At 53.3% G+C, this 9,414-nt stretch overlaps 1 long non-coding RNA gene and 1 pseudogene across 1 annotated transcript; both read left to right on the plus strand.

Moving 5' to 3' along the window:
* Positions 1–6,199, plus strand: part of LOC135530794 (girdin-like) — a 10,761-nt pseudogene extending 4,562 nt beyond the window's left edge.
* A 271-nt stretch (positions 6,200–6,470) lies between these two features.
* LOC135530797 (uncharacterized) lies at positions 6,471–9,123 on the plus strand. Its single transcript, XR_010453899.1, has 2 exons — positions 6,471–6,764; positions 8,864–9,123. It is a non-coding gene; the product is annotated as an uncharacterized LOC135530797 (long non-coding RNA).
* Positions 9,124–9,414: the final 291 nt, after the last annotated feature.

Here is a 9,414-nt window from a genome sequence, read left to right on the forward strand (position 1 = left end):
AGCGAATGATAGCGCTGCAGCAGAGGCAGGAGGCAGAGCTAGAGGAGCTGCTGGATAGACACTCCCATCTGAGGAGCAGCAACCGTAACCTGGAGACACAGCACAGGGATCTGGAGGGAAGGTAAGGAACACAGATCTGTAGGGAAGGTGGAGGAAGGTAGGAACACAGGGGCTGGAAGGGAGGGATCTGGAGGGAAGGTAGGGAACACTGGAGGGAGGAGGCTGGAGGGAAGGTAGGGAACACAGGGATCTGGAGGGAAGGTAGGGGAACACAGGGATCTGGAGGGAAGGTAGGGAACACAGGGAGCTGGAGGGAATATAGGGAACACAGGGAGCTGGAGGAAGGGGGACACAGGGATCTGGGGAGGGAGCTGGAGGGAAGATAGGGAACACAGGGAGCTGGGAGGGAGGTAGGGAACACAGGGGAGCTGGAGGGAACATAGGGAACACGGGGAGCTGGAGGGAGGTGGAGGGAACACAGGGAGCTGGAGGAGGTAGGGAACACAGGGAGCTGGAGGGAGGTAGGGAACCTGGAGGAGGTAGGGGAACACAGCTGGGTGGGAGGTTGGGAACACAGGGAGCTGGAAGGAAATATAGAGAACACGGGAGCTGGAGGGGAGGTAGGGAACATAGGGAGCTGGGAGGAGGTAGGAACGTAGGGAGCTGGAGGGGAGGTAGGGAACACAGGAAGCTGGAGGGGAGGTAGGGAACACAGGGAGCTGGAGGGGAGGTAGGGAACACAGGGAGCTGGAGGGGAGGTAGGGAACACAGGGAGCTGGAGGGGAGGTAGGGAACACAGGAGCTGGAGGGGAGGTAGGGAACACAGGGAGCTGGAGGAGGTAGGGAACACAGGAGCTGGAGGGGAACATAGGTGGGTGGGAGGGAACACAGGAGCTGGAGGGGTAGGAGGTGGAGGGAACACAGGGAGCTGGAGGAGGTAGGGAACACAGGAGCTGGAGGGGAGGTAGGGAACACAGGGAGCTGGAGGGGAGGTGGAGGGAACACAGGGAGCTGGAGGGGAGTATAGGGAACACAGGGAGCTGGAGGGGAGGTAGGGAACATAGGGAGCTGGAGGGAACACAGGGAGATAGAGAACACAGGGAGATAACACGAGGGGTGGGAGGGTAGGGAACACAGGGAGATGGAGGGAACATAGAGAACACAGGGAGATAGAGGGAGGGTAGGGAACACTGTAGGAGATGGAGGGAGGTAGTGAACGCATTTAACACTTTTTATTTTAAAAAGCATACATAAGACATTGTTAACTTTATGAAACTTTATGAAATTCCATATGCCATTGAATACACTGACTTGTGAAACAACCCTGATAAAATAGAGTTTATGAAATCAATCATGATACCTTCATGAGTGTTTACGTTTAATTCATACTAATGTTCAGAACACCTTCATGTTCCCAGGTATCAGGAGCTCCTGGGCCTCAAATCCCAGATGGAGGAGACAAAGAGAGATGAAAATGGAGAGAGAGAAGATGGAGGGAGAGGTGCAAAAGCAGGAAGAGAGAGGAAGAGAATTAGAGAAGCTGAAAGAGGATAATGAGAGGTAAATGAAAACTCTCTCAGGCTATTTGTCAGTCAAACAACTAACTGCTCCATCATCACTTATTCTCCATTCAAAACCATTTAATTTAATAGAACTTATTGATCCATTCAGTTCATCCCTGATCTATTCAGTTAAACCCTGGTCCATTCAGGTTATCCCTGGTCCATTCCGGTCATCCCTGGTCCATTCAGTTCATCCCTGGTCCATTCAGTTCATCCCGGATCTATTCAGTTCATCCCTGGTCCATTCAGTTCATCCCTGGTCCATTCAGTTCATCCCTGATCTATTCAGTTCATCCCTGATCTATTCAGTTCATCCCTGGTCCATTCAGTTCATTCTGATCTATTCCAGTTCATCCCTGATCTATTTCAGTTCATCCTGATCTATTCAGCTCATCCCTATTATTCAGTTAATCTCCGGTCCATTCCATCCCTGGTTCCCCTGATTCAGTTTCATCCCCCTGATCAGTTCATCCCTCCATTCAGTTTCATTCCCTGATCTATACAGTTCATTCATGATCCATTCCAGTTCATCCCTGATCTATTCAGTTTCATCCCTGATCTTTTTTAATCTCCAGTTCATTCTCCAGTCCATTCAGTTCATCCCTGGTCCATTCAGTTAATCTCCGTTCATCCCTGGCCCATTCAGTTTATCCCTGCTATTCAGCTCATCCCTGATCTATTCAGTTAATCTCCAGGTCCATTCAGTTCATCCCTGGCCCATTCAGTTTATCCCTGATCTATTCAGTTCATCCCTGATCTATTCAGTTCATCCCTGATTTATTCAATTGATCCCTGATCTATTCAGTTAATCTCCTGTCCATTCAGTTCATCCTGGTCCATTCAAATCGAATCAAATCAAATTTATTTATATAGTCCTTCTATTCAGTTAATCTCCGGTCCATTCAGTTGGATATCTCAAAAGTGCTGTACAGAACCCAGCCCTAAAACCCCAAACAGCAAGCAATGCAGGTGTAGAAGCACACGGTGGCTAGGAAAAACTCCCAAGAAAGGCCAAAACCTAGGAAGAAACCTCCCGAGAGGAACCAGGCTATGAGGGGTGGCCAGTCCTCTTCTGGCTGTGCCGGGTAGAGATTATAACAGAACATGGCCAAGATGTTCAGATGTTCCAGAAATTACCAGCATGGTCAAATAAACATAATCACAGTAGTTGTCGAGGGTGCAGCAAGTCAGCACCCCAGGAGTAAATGTCAGTTGGCTTTTCATAGATCATTAAGAGTATCTCTACCACTCCTGCTGTCTCTAGAGATTTGAAAACAGCTGGTCTGGGACAGGTAGCACGTCCGTTGAACAGGTAGGGGTTCCATAGCCACAGGCAGAACAGTTGAAACTGGAGCAGCAGCACGGCCAGGTGGACAGGGGACAGCAAGGAGTCATCATGACAGGTAGTCTGAGGCATGGTCCTAGTGCTCAGGTCCTCCGAGAGAGAGAAAGAAAGAGAGAAAGAGAGAATTAGAGAGAGCATACTTAAATTCACACAGGACACCGGATAAGACAGTAGAAGTACTCCAGATATAACAAACTGACCCCAGCCCCCGACACATAAACTACTGCAGCATAAATACTGGAGGCTGAGACAGAGGGGTCAGGAGACACTGTGGGCCCCATCCGATGACACCCCCGGACAGGGCCAAACAGGAAGGATATAACCCCACCCACTTTGCCAAAGCACAGCCCCCACACCACTAGAGGGATAACTTCCAACCACCAACTTACCATCCTGAGACAAGGCCGAATATAGCCCACAAAGATCTCTGCCACGGCACAACCCAAGGGGGCATCCATTCAGTTCATCCCTGATCTATTCAGTTCAGTTCGGTTCATCCCTGATCTATTAAGTTCATCCCTGATCTATTCGGTTCATCCCTGATCTATTCAGTTCATCCCTGATCTATTCAGTTCATCCCTGATCTATTCGGGTTCATCCCTGATCTCTTCATCCCTGATCTATTCGGTTCATCCCTGATCTATTCAGTTCATCCCTGATCTATTCAGTTCATCCCTGATCTATTCGGTTCATCTATTCAGTTCATCCCTGATCTATTCAGTTGTTTGGCTGTTTGACTGACAAATAGCCTGACGTGCTGGTTCACCTTCTTATCTTGTCAAGTAACTCCTTGGTTCTCTGTGTGTCTGTGTGTCTGTCTGTGTGTCTGTGTGTCTGTCTGTGTGTCTGTGTGTCTGTCTGTGTCTCTGTCTGTGTGTCTGTCTGTCTGTGTGTCTGTCTGTCTGTCTGTCTGTCTGTCTGTCTGTCTGTCTGTCTGTCTGTGTTGTTCTGTTCTCCCAGGCTGCAGGGTGTGCAGAGGGAGTGGGCCCAGGTGCAGAGTGAGCTGCTGGCCCAGGGCTCGGTGCTGCGGGGGGAGCTGAGTGCTGCCCAGCTGGAGAGGACCAGGCTGGAGGGAGAGATCAGCTCTCTGAGGGAGAACAACCAGAGACTGGAGCTCAGCACCGACCGCCTCACCAACCAGTACCAGGTCAGGAGGAAGGGAGGGTCTTGTCACACACACACACACACACACACACACACACACACACACACACACACACACACACACACACACACACACACACACACACACACACACACACACACACACACACACACACACACACACACACACACACTTCACACTTTGGCTTTACTATCCAAGTGGGGACTAAAAGTGAGGACCTCCCCCACACACATACAACTTATTTTTTTTATTCATTATTCTGAACCCTGTGTCTGTGTTTTGTGTGTGTAGCTGCTGACCCAGCTGAAGGGGAATATGGAGGAGGAGAACCGTCATCTTTTGGAGCAGAATCAGAGTCTGACCAATCAGAACAGAGACCTGATGGAGCAGAGCCTGGAGCGCAAGGACCAGCACCACTCACAGCAGAGAGAATACCAGTCAGTACACACACACACACACACACACACACACACACACACACACACACACACACACACACACACACACACACACACACACACACACACACACACACACACACACACACACACACACACACACACACACACACACACACTCACAGCAGAGAGAATACCAGTCAGTACACACACACACTCACAGAAGAGAGAATACACACACACACATTCATACACACACACACACACATTCATGTAAAGATTATTATTCTATTCTTGACTCATCTCTCCTTACCCTCCTCACCTCTCCTCCCCCTCTCTCCTCTTGTCTCCTCTCTCTCTCTCACCTCTCCTCCCTCTCTCCTCTTGTCTCCTCTCCTCTCTCCTCACCTCTCTTCTCTCTCTCCTCTTGTATCCTCTCCTCACCAATCCTCCCTCTCTCCTCCCCTTTCTCCCACATCTCTCTCTCTCTTTCCTCCCCTCTCTCCTCCCTCTCCTCCTCTCTCCTCCTCTCTCCTCCCTCTCTCCTCTCTCTCTTCCTCTCTCCTCTCCTCCCCTCTCTCCTTGTATCTTCTCTCACCAATCCTCCCTCTCTCCTCCCTCTCCCCTTCTTTCCTCCCCTCTCCCTCCCCCTCCTCCCTCTCTCCTCCCCTCTCCTCCCTCTCTCCCTCTCTCCTCCCCTCTGTCCTCCCTCTCTCCTCCCCCTCTCTCCCCCTCTCCCTCTCTCCCCTCTCCTCCCTCTGTCCTCCCCCTCTCCCTCTCCTCTCTCCTTTCTCCCCTCTCTCCTCCCTCTGTCCTCCCATCTCCCTTTCCTCTCCCTTTCTAATCCCTCTCTCTTCTCTCCTTTCTCCTCCCTCTCTCCTCTCTCATTTCCTCCTCCCTCTGTCCCTCCCCTCTCCTCTCCCCCTCCTTTCTCCCTCCCTCTCTCCTCTCTCCTTTCCTCCCTCTCTCCTCTCTCCTTTCTCCTCCCCTCTCTCCTCCCCTCTCCTCCCACATCTCCTCTCTCTTCCTTCCTCCCCTCTCTCCTCCCCTCTCCTCCCTGTCTCCTCTCCCCCCCCTCTGTCCTCCCTCTCCCCTCTCCTCTCTCCTCCCTCTGTCCTCTCTCTCTCCTCCTCTCAGGGAGAAGATGGGCGAGCTGCGTAGAGAGAAACAGAAGCTGGTGGAGAAGATCATGGATCAGTACAGAGTCCTGGACCCCAGCATGCTAACACCCAGCAAGGCCAAGTAAGCACACACACACACACACACACACACACACACACACACACACACACACACACACACACACACACACACACACACACACACACACACACACACACACACACACACACACACACACACACACAGTTACACCAGGTTTGATACACACAGGGGATTGATGTCACATCGCTCCAATAGGTCCTTACTGTGGTCTTTGCAGCGTTCTTCTGACTCCTGCAGTGTTTGGATGCAGACACACATGCAGACACAGACACACAGACAAGGCCCCCTACACTCTCTCCATCTCTCTCACTTCCCATTGATCTTGATCTCCCTCTCTCCATCCCTCCCTCGCTATCTCTCCTTCCTTTCTCCCTCCCTCCCTCCTCTCTGTAGGAAGTCCAACTGGATAGCAGACAGGATGAAGAAGCTGATTAAGCCTAAAGGAGGAGGGAGAGAGGGACGTGCTCCGGTCTACGCTGCTGGCAGTATAGAGAACCTGGCTGACAGTGCAGACTACCCACCAAACACACAGACTGCTGCTGGGACTGGTGAGACTACACAAACACACACACAGACAGACACACACACACACAGACAGACAGACAGACAGACAGACAGACAGACAGACAGACAGACAGACACTGAACAACTCAGTGAGAGACTACAGACATTATTATACACAAACTCAAATCACTACAAATCACTCCCTCTCTTTCCGGCTCTGTCTCTCCCCCTCCCCTACCCCTGTTATATCTCCCCCTCTGTTCTCTCTCCTCTCCTCCAGACCCCCGCAGTGCCCCCGTCTCCCCCCCTCCTCGCTGCGACGTGCCCCTCCCTGGGTATCTCTGACCAAACGGAAGGGCTGTGTGGGCTGCCGCTGCGTTCAGGTTCGGGGTACCGTCGAAAGCTCGGCTCCCGTCGAAAGCTGGCTTCACAGTCCTTCAGTCCCGGAGACCAGAAGACTTCACCCCTCGAGCGTCTACAATCTGCAGATAGAGGTTCCACGGTGATCTGGGAGGGGCAGATCAGCCCGAGAGACAAACTCACTCCCAAAACCACACCCATGGCCTCCACCAGCCAGGAGAATGTGATGGAGGAGGAAGGGAGAGGTGAGGAGGGGAGAGGTGATGGATAGAGGGGAGGGGATAGGTGAGATGAATGAAGCGGGAGAGAGGGAGTGGAGGGAAATGGGGTAGAGAGAGGGAGGCAGAGAGGTGAGGAGGAAGGGAGAGAGGGAGGGGGTGAGGAGGGATAGGAGGAAGGAAGGAGATGGGGGAGAGTGAAGGAGCAAGATGAGGAGGAAGGAGTGGGGGGAGAGATGCAGAGAGGGAGGAGGAGGTGTGGGGGAGAGAGGGAGGAGGAGAGGAGGAGGTGTGGGGGGAGAGAGTCGGAGAGAGTGAGGAGGGAAGTGTGGACTAGGGGGAGAGGGAATGAGAGAGATGGAGGGAGGAGGGAGTGTGGGGGAGAGGGGCAGAGAGGAGAGGAGGGAGGTGTGGGGGGAGAGGACGGAGAGGTGAGGGAGGGAGGTGTGGGGGAGAGAGGCAGAGAGGAGGGAGGGAGTTGTGGGGGAGAGAGAGGTGAGGTGAGGAGGGAGGTGTGGACTATAGGGGAGAGGGGAGGAGGAGATGTGAGAGGAAGGGAGTGGGGGGAGAGGGGCGGAGAGGTGAGGAGGGAGGTGTGGGGGGGGAGAAAGACGGAGAGGTGAGGAGGGAGGTGTGGGGGAGAGAGGCGGAGAGGTGAGGAGGGTGTGGGGGAGAGACGGAGAGGTGAGTAAGGGAGGTGTGGGGGATAGAGCGGAGAGGTGAGGAGGGAGGTGTGGGGGAGAGAGAGGCGGAGAGGGAGTGAGGAGGGAGGTGTGGGGGAGAGAGGCGGAGAGGTGAGGAGGGGAGGTGGAGAGGTGAGGAGGGAGGTGTGGGAGGAGAGAGGCGGAGAGGTGGGGAGGAGGAAGGCAGAGGTGGGGAGGAAGGGAGAGAGGGAGTGGAGGGAAATGGGGAGAGAGAGGAGGCAGAGGTGAGGGAAGGGAAGGGGAGAGGAAATGGGAGGAGAGGGAGGCAGAGAGGTGAGGAGGAAGGGAGAGAGGGAGTGGAGGGAAATGGGGCAGAGAGAGGGAGGCAGAGAGGTGAGGAGGAAGGGAGAGAGGGAGTGGAGGGAAATGGGGTGGAGAGAGGGAGGCAGAGAGGTGAGGAGGAAGGGGAGAGGGAGGCAGAGAGGTGAGGAGGAAGGGAGAGAGGGAGTGGAGGGAAATGGGGTAGAGAGAGGGAGGCAGAGAGGTGAGGAGGAAGGGGGAGAGGGAGTGGGGGAGGTAAGGAGGGATAAGGAGGAAGGAAGGAAATAGGGGAGAGTGAAGGAGCGAGATGAGGAGGAAGGAGTGGGGGGAGAGATGCAGAGAGGTGAGGAGGGAGGTGTGGGGGGAGAGGTGCAGAGAGGAGAGGAGGGATGTGGGGGGGAGGTGAGGAGGGAGGTGTGGACTATAGGGGAGAGGTGAGGAGGGAGGTGTGGACTATAGGGGAGAGGTGAGGGAGAGGAGGTGTGGACTATAGGGGAGAGGTGAGGAGGATGTGTGGACTATGGGAGGGAGGGAGGTGGAGGAGGGAGGTGTGGACTATAGGGGAGAGGTGAGGAGGGAGGTGTGGACTATAGGGGAGAGGTGAGGAGGGATGTGGACTATAGGGGAGAGGTGAGGAGGGAGGTGTGGACTATAGGGGAGAAGTGAGGAGGGATGTGTGGACTATAGGGAGAGGTGAGGAGGGAGGTGGGACTATATGGGAGAGGTGAGGAGGGATGTGTGGGAGGACAGAGGTAGTAGGGGAGAGGGAAGGGAGGACAGAGGTAGTAGGGGAGAGGTGAGGGAGGACAGAGGTAGTAGGGGAGAGGTGAGGGAGGACAGAGGTAGTAGGGGGAGGAGGGGAGGACAGAGGTGTAGGGGAGGACAGAGGTAGTAGGGGAGAGGTGAGGGAGGACAGAGGTAGTAGGGGAGAGGGAAGGGAGGACAGAGGTAGTAGGGGAGAGGGAAGGGAGGACAGAGGTAGTAGGGGAGAGGGAAGGGAGGACAGAGGTAGTAGGGAGAGGGAAGGGAGGACAGAGGTAGTAGGGGTTTTAGACATGAGGGAATTTGTGTACCAACTGTCACTGATGTCCCTGACCAGCCCTGACAAATTGAAGTGAAGTGACTGGTTTTGACAGGACCTCTGTGTGTGTTTGGTTTTAGCCGTGAGTGGGGACAACAATGAAGGACATCTCAACTCAGACCCCTGCTGTCAGTCCAGTAAGGACTAAGAGAAATTACTGCCTTTCTGCTTCAACTGGAAATACCATGATCCTTTGCACACATCCGACCTCTCCGACCTCTCCATACAGATCTGATCTAAGTCCAGATAGGGACTCATATTAAAAGTGTCAAATTCAAATGTTTTCTCAGATTTTTGTAAAAGGTCTCTAATAAATACAGTATTTCTGATCCATTTTCCATACACTGTAAACTAAATGTTTTTCTGCCAGCTACTACTCTATTTGTGTATATTATTGAAGAGATGTCTGTTCTTCTGGGGCGACAAGCAACAGTTCCTCCTCTGGCCAATGGGTGTCAGTGTAGAGCTAGACACAAATACAATTCAGATGAGGGAGCATCTTTGAAATGAGAAACAAGGCCTGTAGGTTCATCACGACTGTAGGGCCATTCTGGTTCCCTTCATCCCACACCAAGGGGGCAACACGTCAGCCTTTCGGCTGGGGGGGATTAAGGGGAAAGAACAGACACTA

Source organism: Oncorhynchus masou, unplaced genomic scaffold (genome assembly GCF_036934945.1).
Source record: "Oncorhynchus masou masou isolate Uvic2021 unplaced genomic scaffold, UVic_Omas_1.1 unplaced_scaffold_1423, whole genome shotgun sequence".
In the NCBI taxonomy this organism is placed as follows: Eukaryota; Metazoa; Chordata; class Actinopteri; order Salmoniformes; family Salmonidae; genus Oncorhynchus; species Oncorhynchus masou.